Below are 17,511 nucleotides of genomic sequence, written 5' to 3'. Positions count from 1 at the left end.
TTTAAAACACGGTGTAAGACCAGGGGTAGGTGATCTTTGTAGCTTCTGAAAAATTATACTACTTAAACTCATCCCTATGTGCACTGGAAAAGTAGTCTCACTCTTCAGATGCATATTTCACAAATGACTAGATGATATCTGTGGCTTCTCTCAGTTAAAGCTACCCTGTCTCACCAATTGGGGTCCATGCACTACTTCATCTTTCTAAGAGGCTTGAGTCACCAAGAATTGTTTGTGTTACTGATTGGGTAGAAGTGGTCAATTAAGGTGGATATGTTAGATTCTGCATAGTTAGGAGAGGTCTTTATGGATAATACTGAAATGTTGAGCCCCATTAAAACATATAGGAATTGCTGACCTTCAGGGCTTCCAGCCATTAATGCCTGCTAAGATCCTTGGACTAATTCCATAGAAAAGGTCTGTAATCTGCATGATGGGAGTTTGACCCATAAGAATTTCATGTGGAAATGCTTTCTTCAACGCTTCCATTTGTGTCATTTCACCACAGCTACATTGTCTCCCTGGTTTAGAAGAGTGTTTTGTACTCTGCATGGTGAGTGGGACTTATAACTCCCATGTGTAAAAATGTGACTAGGAGACCTACTAGTTCCTGAACTGTTAATGATACTCAAACCTACAGCAATCCATCCAAGCAACACTGGCCAAGCTGTTGCTCGTCGGACGAGTGCCTATGGAGGAGGCACGTTGTCGTGTTGGCCGGTTAGCTCAGTTGGTTAGAGCGTGGTGCTAATAACGCCAAGGTCGCGTGTTCGATCCCGTATGGGCCATTGTGGTTTTGATTATGCTTATAAGATCCTTTTCTGACAGTTAATCTGTTGCTTTGTTGCGCCTCATGTGGCGCTACATTAGGGAAAAGAATTACACTTTGAATTCCAAAAGAAGCAGAACATACAATCAACACTAGCACCGAAATAACTAGTCTTCTGGACTGCACTGGAGAATGCGGGCATCGATCCCGCTACCTCTCGCATGCTAAGCGCTCTACCATTTGAGCTAATTCCCCTCCAACGCAGCGCTTCACATACAGGTCTGTGGAATTGAAACACGGTGTAAGACCAGGGGTAGGTGATCTTTGTAGCTTCTGAAAAATTATACTACTTAAACTCATCCCTATGTGCACTGGAAAAGTAGTCTCACTCTTCAGATGCATATTTCACAAATGACTAGATGATATCTGTGGCTTCTCTCAGTTAAAGCTACCCTGTCTCACCAATTGGGGTCCATGCACTACTTCATCTTTCTAAGAGGCTTGAGTCACCAAGAATTGTTTGTGTTACTGATTGGGTAGAAGTGGTCAATTAAGGTGGATATGTTAGATTCTGCATAGTTAGGAGAGGTCTTTATGGATAATACTGAAATGTTGAGCCCCATTAAAACATATAGGAATTGCTGACCTTCAGGGCTTCCAGCCATTAATGCCTGCTAAGATCCTTGGACTAATTCCATAGAAAAGGTCTGTAATCTGCATGATGGGAGTTTGACCCATAAGAATTTCATGTGGAAATGCTTTCTTCAACGCTTCCATTTGTGTAATTTCACCACAGCTACATTGTTTCCTTGGTTTAGAAGAGTGTTTTGTACTCTGCATGGTGAGTGGGACTTATAACTCCCATGTGTAAAAATGTGACTAGGAGACCTACTAGTTCCTGAACTGTTAATGATACTCAAACCTACAGCAATCCATCCAAGCAACACTGGCCAAGCTGTCGCTCATCCGACGAGTGCCTATGGAGGAGGCTGGTTGTCGTGTTGGCCGGTTAGCCCAGTTGGTTCGAGCGTGGTGCTAATAACGCCAAGGTCGCGCGTTCGATCCCCGTATGGGCCATTGTGGTTTTGATTATGCTTATAAGATCCTTTTCTGACAGTTAATCTGTTGCGCCTCATGTGGCGCTACATTAGGGAAAAGAATTACACTTTGAATTCCAAAAGAAGCAGAACATACAATCAACACTAGCACCGAAATAACTAGTCTTCTGGACTGCACTGGAGAATGCGGGCATCGATCCCGCTACCTCTCGCATGCTAAGCAAGCGCTCTACCATTTGAGCTAATTCCCCTCCAACGCAGCGCTTCACATACAGGTCTGTGGAATGGAAACACGGTGTAAGACCAGGGGTAGGTGATCTTTGTAGCTTCTGAAAAATTATACTACTTAAACTCATCCCTATGTGCACTGGAAAAGTAGTCTCACTCTTCAGATGCATATTTCACAAATGACTAGATGATATCTGTGGCTTCTCTCAGTTAAAGCTACCCTGTCTCACCAATTGGGGTCCATGCACTACTTCATCTTTCTAAGAGGCTTGAGTCACCAAGAATTGTTTGTGTTACTGATTGGGTAGATTCTGTGGGTATAGCGACCCAGTGTATGGTCTCTACACTTCCTGGTTATTCTGCTGGTGACTTGCGTTCTTTGCAGGCAGCTGATCCAGTTATTTGGGAAGTGTTGCGATTTTGGAGACAAGGAAATCGCCCAGGACCTAATGAGCGGCGCCAAATGACTAAGGCAGCCTTAACCTTGCTCCGCCAGTGGGATCGGTTGAGGGAGTTAGATGGTATGCTGTATCGTCGGGTTCACTGCCCTAATGGTAAGGAAGAGATGTTGCAATTGGTTTTGCCTGCTGCCTTGAGACCAGAGGTGTTAAGGCAGTTGCATCAGCAACATGGACACCAGGGCAGGGAGCGCACCATGGAGTTAGTGCAACAGAGGTGTTATTGGCCAGGTGTGTACTCGGATGTGGCAAGTTGGTGTCACGAGTGTGATCGGTGCCAGGCAGCCAAAGACACCCAGCCACTGGCTCAGGCTTTTATGGGCGGTTAATGTCATCTGGGCCAAATGACATCTTGGCAGTGGACTTCACAGTGTTAGAGCCCACAAGCTCTGGCATCGAAAACGTTTTGGTGATGACTGATGTTTTTCAGTAAGTATACCCTTGCTGTTCCAACGAGGGATCAGCGGAGCCCTGGTGACCGAATGGTTTTATAGGTTCGGTGTTCCGGGCCGTCTCCACTCGGACCAGGGTCGAAATTTTGAGTCTTTGTTGATACGTCAGTTATGTGAGCTTTATGGTGTGGTGAAGTCTCGTACTACCCCCTATCACCCGGCCGGTAACGGCCAGTGTGAACGCTTTAACCGCACTCTACATAATCTGTTGCGTACTCTGCCAGTGTCCAGGAAACGAGACTGGGTAGCGTGTCTTCCCCAGGTAGTGTTTAGTTATAATAGCACCCCTCATCAGAGCACAGGGGAATCGCCACACTTCTTGATGTTTGGACAGGAGCCACGATTGCCTGTAGATTTTCTGTTGGGAAGAGAACCACAGCTAAGGGAGGGTAGTGTGCATGACTGGGTCTTGGAACATCAAACGAGGCTCCAGGTGACCTTTGCAGGTGCACGGGAACGGTTGCAGGTCATGGCTGATAGGCGCAAGGCCAATCATGATCAGCACGTCTGAGATGAACCATTGGTGGAGGGTCAACTGGTGTATCTCCGTGATTATGGGGTAAGGGGCCGCCATAAAATCCAGGACCTATGGAGCCCAGTGGTCTACCAAGTGATAAGGGCACCCAAGGAAGGTGGTGTAGTGTACACCATTGCGCCTGTGGATGACCTGACCAAGGTAAGGAACGTGCATCGTTCACTGAGAAGAGAAGAGTCTGTAAGGACACAGTTGGTACTAACCATGGCAGTCCTTTATCTGACCCAGTTGTGGGCACATCATCGTTAGCTGAGGAAGAGGATGAGGTAGATTTATTAGCTTTGGTCCAAGAACGGGATCAAGTTGATGTCGAATTAAGAATTAGTGGGCTGGCATCTGGGGTGGAACATGGTCCACAGGAGAGGGTGAGTGTTACGGGACCCGTTCCTGCTAACTGGCAAGGATTACAGGCTCCAGCTAGGGATACAGCTATGTTGCCGGAGCCACAGCCTGAAGCCCTGGTTAGGGTGGATGAGGGTGCGTTACGCAGGACAAAACGTTCAAATGCGGGCCAACATCCAAATGTACACCATCTTCCCCGTTCAGTAGGTGGGACAGGTGAGGGCTCCCAGCAGCAAATGCATGGCATGGTGCCAGGCATTTTTAGGCCATGGGATTAGGTAATCCTGACCCTAGTAGTAGGACCGTCGGGGCGACGATCCGTCAGTGGGGGGTAGATTGTAGTGGGACGAACTGTGGGTGTCCCTTTAAATTGTCATGAAAGCATCAGTTGTCCAATCAGATACAAGCAAGACTATATAAAAGGGGACTTTTAATGCACCATGTGTGTGATCACCGCTTGTGTGTCATTGCCCGAGGCCCGCCCCTTCCTGGTTTAGACTCTTCCTGTCTCACAGTTTCCAACGTGTAATCATTCCATGTGGCTCGGCGACTGCTTTTAAACATGAACCCGCCGTAATCCCGTGCCTTCTTGCCGGTTTGATGTCCATTTGCCTGTGCGGCTGGACTTGTGGTCAAACGACAATATTAAGGAACCGAGGCTTCAGGCAGACGGCTAGTTGGCCTTGGCGTGCGGTGGTGGGACTCTATCACAGGGTGCAGTGTGTTCACGCTTGGTCTTACCGTGTTTGTGTGAGTGTGTGTGTGTGTGTGTGGTGCGTTTTGTGCACTTGGCGTTATGCTCCTGGCGATATAGTAGCCGCATACTCATTAAGCTAGTTTACCTGCTTTAGGTAAGCCTCGGTTTCCTTTTGTTTTATGCCTATTTTATTCCAGCCCATAGTCATGTTTTAAAAGTAATACCCATATTTATTGTGAAATAAAACATTTTTTTGTATCTTTGGTATCCACGTCTCTTGCCTCTGTTTATTGAAACCACGTACCTGTGTGTCTTTTGTAGATGATTAATCTATAATAGTGTTCCCTGTTAACAGGGTGGCGTAGTCAGCTGAGTTATAGTTTCTGTCTAATTAACGTCCGCCACATGTTGCGCCTCATGTGGCGCTACATTAGGGAAAAGAATTACACTTTGAATTCCAAAAGAAGCAGAACATACAATCAACACTAGCACCGAAATAATTAGTCTTCTGGACCGCACTGGAGAATGCGGGCATCGATCCCTCTACCTCTCGCATGCTAAGCGAGCGCTCTACCATTTGAGCTAATTCCCCTCCAAGGCAGCGCTTCACATACAGGTCTGTGGAATGTAAACACGGTGTAAGACCAGGGGTAGGTGATCTTTGTAGCTTCTGAAAAATTATACTACTTAAACTCATCCCTATGTGCACTGGAAAAGTAGTCTCACTCTTCAGATGCATATTTCACAAATGACTAGATGATATCTGTGGCTTCTCTCAGTTAAAGCTACCCTGTCTCACCAATGGGGTCCATGCACTACTTCATCTTTCTAAGAGGCTTGAGTCACCAAGAATTGTTTGTGTTACTGATTGGGTAGAAGTGGTCAATTAAAGTGGATATGTTAGATTCTGCATAGTTAGAGAGGTCTTTATGGATAATACTGAAATGTTGAGCCCCATTAAAACATATAGGAATTGCTGACCTTCAGGGCTTCCAGCCATTAATGCCTGCTAAGATCCTTGGACTAATTCCATAGAAAAGGTCTGTAATCTGCATGATGGGAGTTTGACCCATAAAATTTCATGTGGAAATGCTTTCTTCAACGCTTCCATTTGTGTCATTTCACCACAGCTACATTGTCTCCTGGTTTAGAAGAGTGTTTTGTACTCTGCATGGTGAGTGGGACTTATAACTCCCATGTGTAAAAATGTGACTAGGAGACCTACTAGTTCCTGAACTGTTAATGATACTCAAACCTACAGCAATCCATCCAAGCAACACTGGCCAAGCTGTCGCTCGTCGGACGAGTGCCTATGGAGGAGGCATGTTGTCGTGTTGGCCGGTTAGCTCAGTTGGTTAGAGCGTGGTGCTAATAACGCCAAGGTCGTGTTCGATCCCGTACGGGCCATTGTGGTTTTGATTATGCTTAATAAGATCCTTTTCTGACAGTTAATCTGTTGCGCCTCATGTGGCGCTACATTAGGGAAAAGAATTATACTTTGAATTCCAAAAGAAGCAGAACATACAATCAACACTAGCACCGAAATAACTAGTCTTCTGGACTGCACTGGAGAATGCGGGCATCGATCAAGCTACCTCTCGCATGCTAAGCGAGCGCTCTACCATTTGAGCTAATTCCTCCAACAGCGCTTCACATACAGGTCTGTGGAATGAAACACGGTGTAAGACCAGGGGTAGGTGATCTTTGTAGCTTCTGAAAAATTATACTACTTAAACTCATCCCTATGTGCACTGGAAAAGTAGTCTCACTCTTCAGATGCATATTTCACAAATGACTAGATGATATCTGTGGTTTCTCTCAGTTAAAGCTACCCTGTCTCACCAATGGGGTCCATGCACTACTTCATCTTTCTAAGAGGCTTGAGTCACCAAGAATTGTTTGTATTACTGATTGGGTAGAAGTGGTCAATTAAAGTGGATATGTTAGATTCTGCATAGTTAGAGAGGTCTTTATTTATAATACTGAAATGTTGAGCCCCATTAAAACATATAGGAATTGCTGACCTTCGGGGCTTCCAGCCATTAATGCCTGCTAAGATCCTTGGACTAATTCCATAGAAAAGCTCTGTAATCTGCATGATGGGAGTTTGACCCATAAGAATTTCATGTGGAAATGCTTTCTTCAACGCTTCCATTTGTGTCATTTCACCACAGCTACATTGTCTCCTGGTTTAGAAGAGTGTTTTGTACTCTGCATGGTGAGTGGGACTTATAACTCCCATGTGTAAAAATGTGACTAGGAGACCTACTAGTTCCTGAACTGTTAATGATACTCAAACCTACAGCAATCCATCCAAGCAACACTGGCCAACCTGTCACTGTCGGACGAGTGCCTATGGAGGAGGCACGTTGTCGTGTTGGCCGGTTAGCTCAGTTGGTTAGAGCGTGGTGCTAATAACGCCAAGGTCGTGTTCGATCCCGTACGGGCCATTGTGGTTTTGATTATGCTTAATAAGATCCTTTTCTGACAGTTAATCTGTTGCGCCTCATGTGGCGCTACATTAGGGAAAAGAATTATACTTTGAATTCCAAAAGAAGCAGAACATACAATCAACACTAGCACCGAAATAACTAGTCTTCTGGACTGCACTGGAGAATGCGGGCATCGATCAAGCTACCTCTCGCATGCTAAGCGAGCGCTCTACCATTTGAGCTAATTCCCCTCCAAGGCAGCGCTTCACATACAGGTCTGTGGAATGTAAACACGGTGTAAGACCAGGGGTAGGTGATCTTTGTAGCTTCTGAAAAATTATACTACTTAAACTCATCCCTATGTGCACTGGAAAAGTAGTCTCACTCTTCAGATGCATATTTCACAAATGACTAGATGATATCTGTGGTTTCTCTCAGTTAAAGCTACCCTGTCTCACCAATGGGGTCCATGCACTACTTCATCTTTCTAAGAGGCTTGAGTCACCAAGAATTGTTTGTATTACTGATTGGGTAGAAGTGGTCAATTAAAGTGGATATGTTAGATTCTGCATAGTTAGGAGAGGTCTTTATGGATAATACTGAAATGTTGAGCCCCATTAAAACATATAGGAATTGCTGACCTTCAGGGCTTCCAGCCATTAATGCCTGCTAAGATCCTTGGACTAATTCCATAGAAAAGGTCTGTAATCTGCATGATGGGAGTTTGACCCATAAGAATTTCATGTGGAAATGCTTTCTTCAACGCTTCCATTTGTGTCATTTCACCACAGCTACATTGTCTCCTTGGTTTAGAAGAGTGTTTTGTACTCTGCATGGTGAGTGGGACTTATAACTCCCATGTGTAAAAATGTGACTAGGAGACCTACTAGTTCCTGAACTGTTAATGATACTCAAACCTACAGCAATCCATCCAAGCAACACTGGCCAACCTGTCACTCGTCGGACGAGTGCCTATGGAGGAGGCACGTTGTCGTGTTGGCCGGTTAGCTCAGTTGGTTAGAGCGTGGGGCTAATAATGCCAAGGTCGGGGGTTAGATCCCCGTACGGGCCATTGTGGTTTTGATTATGCTTAATAAGATCCTTTTCTGACAGTTAATCTGTTGCTTCTTGCGCCTCATGTGGCGCTACATTAGGGAAAAGAATTATACTTAAAATTCCAAAAGAAGCAGAACATACAATCAACACTAGCACCGAAATAATTAGTCTTCTGGACTGCACTGGAGAATGCGGGAATCGATCAAGCTACCTCTCGCATGCTAAGCGAGCGCTCTACCACTTGAGCTAATTCCCCTCCAACGCAGCGCTTCACATACAGGTCTGTGGAATGTAAACACGGTGTAAGACCAGGGGTAGGTGATCTTTGTAGCTTCTGAAAAATTATACTACTTAAACTCATCCCTATGTGCACTGGAAAAGTAGTCTCACTCTTCAGATGCATATTTCACAAATGACTAGATGATATCTGTGGTTTCTCTCAGTTAAAGCTACCCTGTCTCACCAATGGGGTCCATGCACTACTTCATCTTTCTAAGAGGCTTGAGTCACCAAGAATTGTTTGTATTACTGATTGGGTAGAAGTGGTCAATTAAAGTGGATATGTTAGATTCTGCATAGTTAGGAGAGGTCTTTATGGATAATACTGAAATGTTGAGCCCCATTAAAACATATAGGAATTGCTGACCTTCGGGGCTTCCAGCCATTAATGCCTGCTAAGATCCTTGGACTAATTCCATAGAAAAGCTCTGTAATCTGCATGATGGGAGTTTGACCCATAAGAATTTCATGTGGAAATGCTTTCTTCAACGCTTCCATTTGTGTCATTTCACCACAGCTACATTGTCTCCTTGGTTTAGAAGAGTGTTTTGTACTCTGCATGGTGAGTGGGACTTATAACTCCCATGTGTAAAAATGTGACTAGGAGACCTACTAGTTCCTGAACTGTTAATGATACTCAAACCTACAGCAATCCATCCAAGCAACACTGGCCAACCTGTCACTCGCCGGACGAGTGCCTATGGAGGAGGCACGTTGTCGTGTTGGCCGGTTAGCTCAGTTGGTTAGAGCGTGGGGCTAATAATGCCAAGGTCTGGGGTTAGATCCCCGTACGGGCCATTGTGGTTTTGATTATGCTTAATAAGATCCTTTTCTGACAGTTAATCTGTTGCTTCTTGCGCCTCATTTGGCGCTACATTAGGGAAAAGAATTACACTTTGAATTCCAAAAAAAGAAGAACATACAATCAACACTAGGACCGAAACAGCTAGTCTTCTGGACTGCACTCGAGAATGCGGGAATCGATCCCGCTACCTCTCGCATGCTAAGCGAGCGCTCTACCATTTGAGCTAATTCCCCTCCAACGCAGCGCTTCACATTCAGGTCTGTGGAATGGAAACACGGTGTAAGACCAGGGGTAGGTGATCTTTGTAGCTTCTGAAAAATTATACTACTTAAACTCATCCCTATGTGCACTGGAAAAGTAGTCTCACTCTTCAGATGCATATTTCACAAATGACTAGATGATATCTGTGGCTTCTCTCAGTTAAAGCTACCCTGTCTCACCAATTGGGGTCCATGCACTACTTCATCTTTCTAAGAGGCTTGAGTCACCAAGAATTGTTTGTGTTACTGATTGGGTAGAAGTGGTCAATTAAGGTGGATATGTTAGATTCTGCATAGTTAGGAGAGGTCTTTATGGATAATACTGAAATGTTGAGCCCCATTAAAACATATAGGAATTGCTGACCTTCAGGGCTTCCAGCCATTAATGCCTGCTAAGATCCTTGGACTAATTCCATAGAAAAGGTCTGTAATCTGCATGATGGGAGTTTGACCCATAAGAATTTCATGTGGAAATGCTTTCTTCAACGCTTCCATTTGTGTCATTTCACCACAGCTACATTGTCTCCTTGGTTTAGAAGAGTGTTTTGTACTCTGCATGGTGAGTGGGACTTATAACTCCCATGTGTAAAAATGTGACTAGGAGACCTACTAGTTCCTGAACTGTTAATGATACTCAAACCTACAGCAATCCATCCAAGCAACACTGGCCAACCTGTCGCTCGTCGGACGAGTGCCTATGGAGGAGGCAGGTTGTAGTGTTGGCCGGTTAGCTCAGTTGGTTAGAGCGTGGTGCTAATAGCGCCACGGTCGCGTGTTCGATCCCCGTAAGGGCCATTCTGGTTTTGATTATTCTTAATAAGATCTTTTTCTGACAGTTAATCTGTTGCTTCGTTGCGCCTCATGTGGCGCTACATTAGGGAAAAGAATTACACTTTGGATTCCAAAAGAAGCAGAACATACAATCAACACTAGCACCGAAATAACTAGTCTTCAGGACTGCACTGGAGAATGCGGGCATCGATCCCGCTACCTCTCGCATGCGAAGCAAGCGCTCTACCATTTGAGCTAATTCCCCTCCAACACAGAGCTTCACATACAGGTCTGTGGAATTGAAACACGGTGTAAGACCATTGGTAGGTGATCTTTGTAGCTTCTGAAAAAATATACTACTTAAACTCATCCCTATGTGCACTGGAAAAGTAGTCTCACTCTTCAGATGCATATTTCACAAATGCTTGAGACACCTCAGTTGCTTTGTTGCGCCTAATTTGCCGCTACATTAGGGAAAAGAATCACACTTTGAATTCCAAAAGATGCAGAACTTACAATCAACACTAGCACCAAAATAGCTAGTCTTCAGGACTGCACTGGAGAATGCGGGCATCGATCTCGCTACCGCTCGCATGCTAAGCGAGCGCTCTACCATTTGAGCTAATTCCAGTGCAACACAGCTGTTCACATACAGGTCTGTGGAATTGAAACACGGTGTAAGACCAGGGGTAGGTGATCTTCGTTGCTTCTGAAAAAATTATACTACTTAAACTCATCCCTAGGTGCACTACATGATGTACTGATGTAGTGCAAAAGTTTTCTAAACTTTTTTAGTATTAGTAGTATGACAAGCTGCATTTTATTGTCTTTTTGTTTCATGAAGTAAAAAAGTCAGGCTGATAAGGGAACAACGGCTTATCTAATATAAGTAATAACATGAGCTGACTTAGTTAGTGGGTGTTCCCCAATGTTAAATACAACTCTATCCAGATAAAAAAGGATAAAAATATTGTAAGCATTGTAATCAAATTGCTGTTGGATAAGTGGATTAAAATCCATGGGGACATAATAACCTTGAGCGGAAATAGTAATTTTGCTTGCCACAATCTCTTCAACTAAAAAAAATAACTAGCCTTGTTGGAGTAGATAACAGCACATACTTTTTTTAAGGAAAGGTCAAATGTTTGAATGTCCACCATATACAAGGTGAAAATGTACAATATGCAATAGGGGTAAAAATTTACGGTTTGGGGGAAGTACAGTTAGGGGGAAGAAACACAAGACAAAATTGCTTGTTGTTTTTTAATTAAAGTAGTTTTTTTTATTAACATTTGTGTTCATCAACATTTAAACAATATATAATAATATTTTAGAATAGGGAATAGGGTAAGAATGTTGTGCTCGCATGTGATTAGCAGAGAGGTGGACATAGATTGAGATCACATATAAGGATGAGTTTCACTTCAGAGTGGGGAAAAGTAAAAACCTATTTCCAAATCCTATTACTTCACTATCTGCATGTGATGAGTACATGGGTGAAAAGGACAAATGCTGGATTCGAATGACCTGCCAACTTTGTGCACCAAACAGAAAGATTGCCATTGGTTTCCTTTTGATGCAGGCAAGCACCAGTTGACTCATTGGTGTATGTGCCTGGGTCATGGAAAACTTTCCATAATCAAGGCTGGGAGGATAAGGTGACGGACCTAATATCTGTTGGGGTCTCCCTGCACCATGTTAAAATCATGCCTACTACATTTGTGATCTTAGTGGTGTCTTTCACAAATTCCCCACAGATTGTTCCGCCAGAACACAGCGCTTTAACACTGCAGCAGAACTATTTAAAGTCATCCGCATAGATAATTAAACCGCGAACGAAATACGTCTTCTACATTTGCGTGTTCAACATATGACCTAGACAATGGTCACCAAGGCAAGAGGCTTCACGCCCTGGCTGTCAGGATGGCCGAGCGGTCTAAGGCGCTGCGTTCAGGTCGCAGTCTCCTCTGGGCGTGGGTTGAATCCCACTTCTGACAGATGTCTACCTAGTTGGTCACAATGAACTGAGCCCATGGAGGGGAGACTTGTTGAGTTGATACTGGAAAAACATGAGAGAAAACTATTTAACATGCTGACTCTGTTCGAATTCTACTGTTTGCTTGGATAATTCTCAAGTCTGCCTGTTTGATATTGAAAAATTTTGCCAAAATCTCGACGGTTCTAGGCTTTGGACCCGCTGATCAACATCTGCAGAATTAACGGAAGGAGATCTACTGTATTTGACCAAAATTATAAAGTGGCAGGATTCGAACCCACGCCTCCAAAGATACTGGAGCCTTAATCCAGCGCCTTAGACCGCTCGGCCACGCTACCAGTAGCGAGAACGGGAGATGAGACGGCCAGCTTGTGGAGGAGATGCTGTCGCAGCCGGCCATAACGTCAGCGGCAAGCACGAAACACGCTTTACAAAAGACTTTTGCTCGAGAACAAAGTGATACAAAAACACACAACAGGCTGTGCAGAATTGGTGGTCCATTGCATTGCCCTCTGATTGTCAACAATCATCCACATATAATAACAGGATTTAGACGCAAGTTTTTTTTGCCACTGTCATTTTGCCACAGCTGCAACGATCCATCGTGGAAACAGACAACCTTTGCAAAATAGACAGCAACAAAAACAGCTTCGGAAATTCCTCTAAAGGTAACGGCACACTTGCGTCTTCTGCCAATGGTAAATTTTGGTTTGTTGTCTAAGTTGGCCTCTTGAGGCCACTGAAGGCATGTACGTGGACAGCAAGAAAGACGGGGGCCACAATCCCTAGGGAAGCCTTTGAGGCAAGAAGTCACAATGCTTACGCAAATCTCTCAGCTTCAGAAATTCCTCTAAACAGTCAAGTATGGCTTTACTGAGAAGCATTATATCCTAAAGCCCTGTGATAGAAATAGCAAAAGAGCCACAAGTTGTTGCAAATCGGTGACAAAGACACAACCTTGCGACGAGGGCGGGACTCGAACCCACGCGTGCAAAGCACAATGGATTAGCAGTCCATCGCCCTAACCTCTCGCCACCTCGTCCGATAAAGAGAACTGACGGCACTGCTGAAGAAACGAGGTACATTTTGCTTTTTTGTCTTAGTTGGGCTCTTGAGCCCACCGGAGGCACGTAAGTGGACAGTGAGAAAGAAGGGGAGCCACAATCCCTAGGAAACCTTTGATGACCAAAAGTCGCAATTCACACAACCTTTAAAATACTCCCTGGCAGCCGTGGGTAAACCCAGCACCTCAGTCTACTTGGCCAAGCTACCTGTCGCCCAAGGACCCCTTTGGCCCGTGAAAGAGCACAATGCCTACACCAGACCTATTGTCACTCCTGCTTGCTGGATCTTTGTGCCTTGCAAACGAGAAAAACACTTTGGAATGCCAGGCACGCGATGTTCACTTGTGTTGTCGTTTGTACAGGATCTGATTCCTCGAATGGTACAAAAGTGTGCAAATGTGTGGTTAAATCTGTGTGTAAATAAAGTGCAAAAGGAAAAAAAAATGAAACGTCCTTTCTGTTAGTATCCTCAGATTCCTTTTTATTTCCTTTCCTACAGTGGCATGTTATCTTGATAATTCAATTAGGAGGTGGACCATTGTCTCCCAAGGTGTGAAGAGCATTATTCGCCATAAACCGTGACACTTTCTCATGTACAGCCATTGTGAAAGAAAAAGTGTCACATAAAAGCAAATCAGTGTATGGCTTTACACTGTACACTGGTCTGCATAATCCAGTCCTTTAATGCTTTCTAAAAAATAAGCTTAGTATGTGTCATTTGGACCTTTTGAATATACAAAAAAAAAAATCCTACCATTTTATTTCATATTGGTCGGACAATTTTGCAGATTAAGAAAAAGCTCTACAAGGAAATTGTGATCAAGGATTCCATCATGGCAATCTGAACACATAATGCCATGAAGGTATCAAATGTTTGCGTGCAATATCTTCCTATATGCACATTTTTAGCTGGCCTAAGAACACTTAGGCCAGAGTCATTTTTAATCATACATTCAATAAATGTCACAATTTTATATGAGCCACCTTTCATTGGGAATAAGTGTAAAATGTAGTGTTTAAATGTGATTAGCAGAGAGGTGAACATCGATTAAGATCACAGATAAGGATGAGTATCGCTTCAAAATGAAGAAAAGTAAAACCTATTTTAAAATCCTTTCACTTCAAGATCTGCATGTGCTCAGAACATGCTTAAAGAGAAGAAATACTGGAACACAGCTCTTTAACACTGCAGCAGCACGTTTTGAAGTCAACCCCGTAGATAATTAAAACGGCAACAACATACATCCATGACTTTTGTGCGTTAGTTTTTCGGCCTACATGGTCACCAAAACAAATGTCTAGGTTTCATTTAAAATTACTGGCTTGAACACTTGTTTTGTTATCATGATGGCTGAGCATCGTCTCTGATTGAATCCTTTACATTGTAATTCAAATTCAATTGAAACTTCATCTGATATTGACAAGAACCCCACTGGGTTTCCCAGCACCGTTTGGAAGCTAGAAAAATAGATCCGAGCCACTCTTTGCCACAAGATGCGAGTCCCGTCTTGGTTAATAAGATCCTTTTCTGACAGTTAATCTGTTGCTTCGTTGCGCCTCATGTGGCGCTACATTAGGGAAAAGAATTACACTTTGAATTCCAAAAGAAGCAGAACATACAATCAACACTAGCACCGAAATAACCAGTCTTCTGGGCTGCACTGGAGAATGCGGGCATCGATCCCGCTACCTCTCGCATGCTAAGCGAGCGCTCTACCATTTGAGCTAATTCCCCTCCAACACAGCGCTTCACATACAGGTCTGTGGAATTGAAACACGGTGTAAGACCAGGGGTAGGTGATCTTTGTAGCTTCTGAAAAATTATACTACTTAAACTCATCCCTATGTGCACTGGAAAAGTAGTCTCACTCTTCAGATGCATATTTCACAAATGACTAGATGATATCTGTGGCTTCTCTCAGTTAAAGCTACCCTGTCTCACCAATCGGGGTCCATGCACTACTTCATCTTTCTAAGAGGCTTGAGTCACCAAGAATTGTTTGTGTTACTGATTGGGTAGAAGTGGTCAATTAAAGTGGATATGTTAAATTCTGCATAGTTAGGAGAGGTCTTTATGGATAATACTTAAATGTTGAGCCCCATTAAAACATATAGGAATTGCTGACCTTCAGGGCTTCCAGCCATTAAAGCCTGCTAAGATCCTTGGACTAATTCCATAGAAAAGGTCTGTAATCGGCATGATGGGAGTTTGACCCATAAGAATTTCATGTGGAAATGCTTTCTTCAACGCTTCCATTTGTGTCATTTCACCACAGCTACATTGTCTCCTTGGTTTAGAAGAGTGTATTGTACTCTGCTTGGTGATTGGGACTTAAAACTCCCATGTGTAAAAATGTGACTAGGAGACCTACTAGTTCCTGAACTGTTAATGATACTCAAACCTACAGCAATCCATCCAAGCAACACTGGCGAACCTGTCGCTTGTCGGACGAGTGCCTATGGAGGAGGCTCGTTGTCGTGTTGGCCGGTTAGCCCAGTTGGTTAGAGCGTGGTGCTAATAACGCCAAGGTCGCGGTTTCGATCCCAGTACAGGCCATTCTGGTTTTGATTATTCTTAATAAGATCCTTTTCTGACAGTTGCTTTGTTGCGCCTCATGTGGCGCTACATTAGGGAAAAGAATTACACTTTGAATTCCAAAAGAAGCAGAACATACAATCAACACTAGCACCGAAATAACTAGTCTTCTGGACTGCACTGGAGAATGCGGGCATCGATCCTGCTACCTCTCGCATGCTAAGCGAGCGCTCTACCATTTGAGCTAATTCCCCTCCAACACAGCGCTTCACATACAGGTCTGTGGAATTGAAACACGGTGTAAGACATTACAAGGCGCTACATTAGGGAAAATAATTACACTTTGAATTCCAAAAGAAGCAGAACATACAATCAACACTAGCACCGAAATAACTAGTCTTCAGGACTTCACTGGAGAATGCAGGAATCGATCCCGCTACCTCTTCTATGCTAAGCAAGCGCTCTACCATTTGAGCTAATTTCCTGCAACACAGCTGTTCACATACAGGTCTGTGGAATTGAAACACGGTGTAAGACCAGGAGTAGTTGATCTTCGTAGCTTCTGAAAAATTATACTACGTAAACTCATCCCTATGTGCACTGGACAAGTAGTCTCACTCTTCAGATGCATATTTCACAAATGACTAGATGATATCTGTGGCTTCTCTCAGTTAAAGCTACCCTGTCTCACCAATTGGGGTCCATGCACTACTTCATCTTTCTAAGAGGCTTGAGACACCTCAGTTGCTTTGTTGCGCCTCATGTGGCGCTACATTAGGAAAAGAATTACACTTTGAATTCCAAAAGAAGCAGAACATACAATCAACACTAGCACCAAAATAGCTAGTCTTCAGGACTGCACTGGAGAATGCAGGAATCGATCCGCTACCTCTTCTATGCTAAGCAAGCTCTACCATTTGAGCGAATTTCCTGCAACACAGCTGTTCACATACAGGTCTGTGGAATTGAAACACGGTGTAAGACCAGGAGTAGTTGATCTTCGTAGCTTCTGAAAAATTATACTACTTAAACTAATCCCTATGTGGACTGGACAAGTAGTCTCACTCTTCAGATGCATATTTCACAAATGACTAGATGATATCTGTGGCTTCTATCAGTTAAAGCTACCCTGTCTCACCAATCGGGGTCCATGCACTACTTCATCTTTCTAAGAGGCTTGAGTCACCAAGAATTGTTTGTGTTACTGATTGGGTAGAAGTGGTCAATTAAAGTGGATATGTTAGATTCTGCATAGTTAGGAGAGGTCTTTATGGATAATACTGAAATGTTGAGCCCCATTAAAACATATAGGAATTGCTGACCTTCAGGGCTTCCAGCCATTAATGCCTGCTAAGATCCTTGGACTAATTCCATAGAAAAGGTCTGTAATCTGCATGATGGGAGTTTGACCCATAAGAATTTCATGTGGAAATGCTTTCTTCAACGCTTCCATTTGTGTCATTTCACCACAGCTACATTGTCTCCTTGGTTTAGAAGAGTGTTTTGTACTCTGCATGGTGAGTGGGACTTATAACTCCCATGTGTAAAAATGTGACTAGGAGACCTACTAGTTCCTGAACTGTTAATGATACTCAAACCTACAGCAATCCATCCAAGCAACACTGGCGAACCTGTCGCTTGTCGGACGAGTGCCTATGGAGGAGGCTACTTGTCGTGTTGGCGGTTAGCTCAGTTGGTTAGAGCGTGGTGCTAATAACGCCAAGGTCGCGGGTTCGATCCCGTACAGGCCATTCTGGTTTTGATTATGCTTAT

General features: G+C 43.8%; 6 non-coding genes and 1 pseudogene across 6 annotated transcripts; 4 read left to right on the top strand and 3 right to left on the bottom strand.

Annotated features, from left to right (window-relative positions):
* The window catches only part of LOC124394817, a 29,783-nt pseudogene extending 26,034 nt beyond the window's left edge, over positions 1-3,749 (top strand).
* On the top strand, positions 716-788 carry trnai-aau. Its single transcript has one exon. It is a non-coding gene; the product is annotated as a tRNA-Ile (tRNA).
* trnai-aau lies at positions 1,773-1,846 on the top strand. The gene has a single exon. It is a non-coding gene; the product is annotated as a tRNA-Ile (tRNA).
* A 5,522-nt stretch (positions 3,750-9,271) lies between the features above and the next one.
* trnaa-agc lies at positions 9,272-9,344 on the bottom strand. Its single transcript has one exon. It is a non-coding gene; the product is annotated as a tRNA-Ala (tRNA).
* A 3,755-nt stretch (positions 9,345-13,099) lies between these two features.
* Positions 13,100-13,180, bottom strand: trnas-gcu. The gene has a single exon. It is a non-coding gene; the product is annotated as a tRNA-Ser (tRNA).
* A 1,684-nt stretch (positions 13,181-14,864) lies between these two features.
* On the bottom strand, positions 14,865-14,937 carry trnaa-agc. Its single transcript has one exon. It is a non-coding gene; the product is annotated as a tRNA-Ala (tRNA).
* Positions 14,938-17,417: 2,480 nt separating this feature from the next.
* Positions 17,418-17,489, top strand: trnai-aau. Its single transcript has one exon. It is a non-coding gene; the product is annotated as a tRNA-Ile (tRNA).
* Positions 17,490-17,511: the final 22 nt, after the last annotated feature.

The sequence above is a fragment of the Silurus meridionalis genome, chromosome 12 (assembly GCF_014805685.1).
Source record: "Silurus meridionalis isolate SWU-2019-XX chromosome 12, ASM1480568v1, whole genome shotgun sequence".
Classification (NCBI taxonomy): domain Eukaryota; kingdom Metazoa; phylum Chordata; class Actinopteri; order Siluriformes; family Siluridae; genus Silurus; species Silurus meridionalis.
This window is presented reverse-complemented; position numbering and strand designations above follow the sequence as displayed.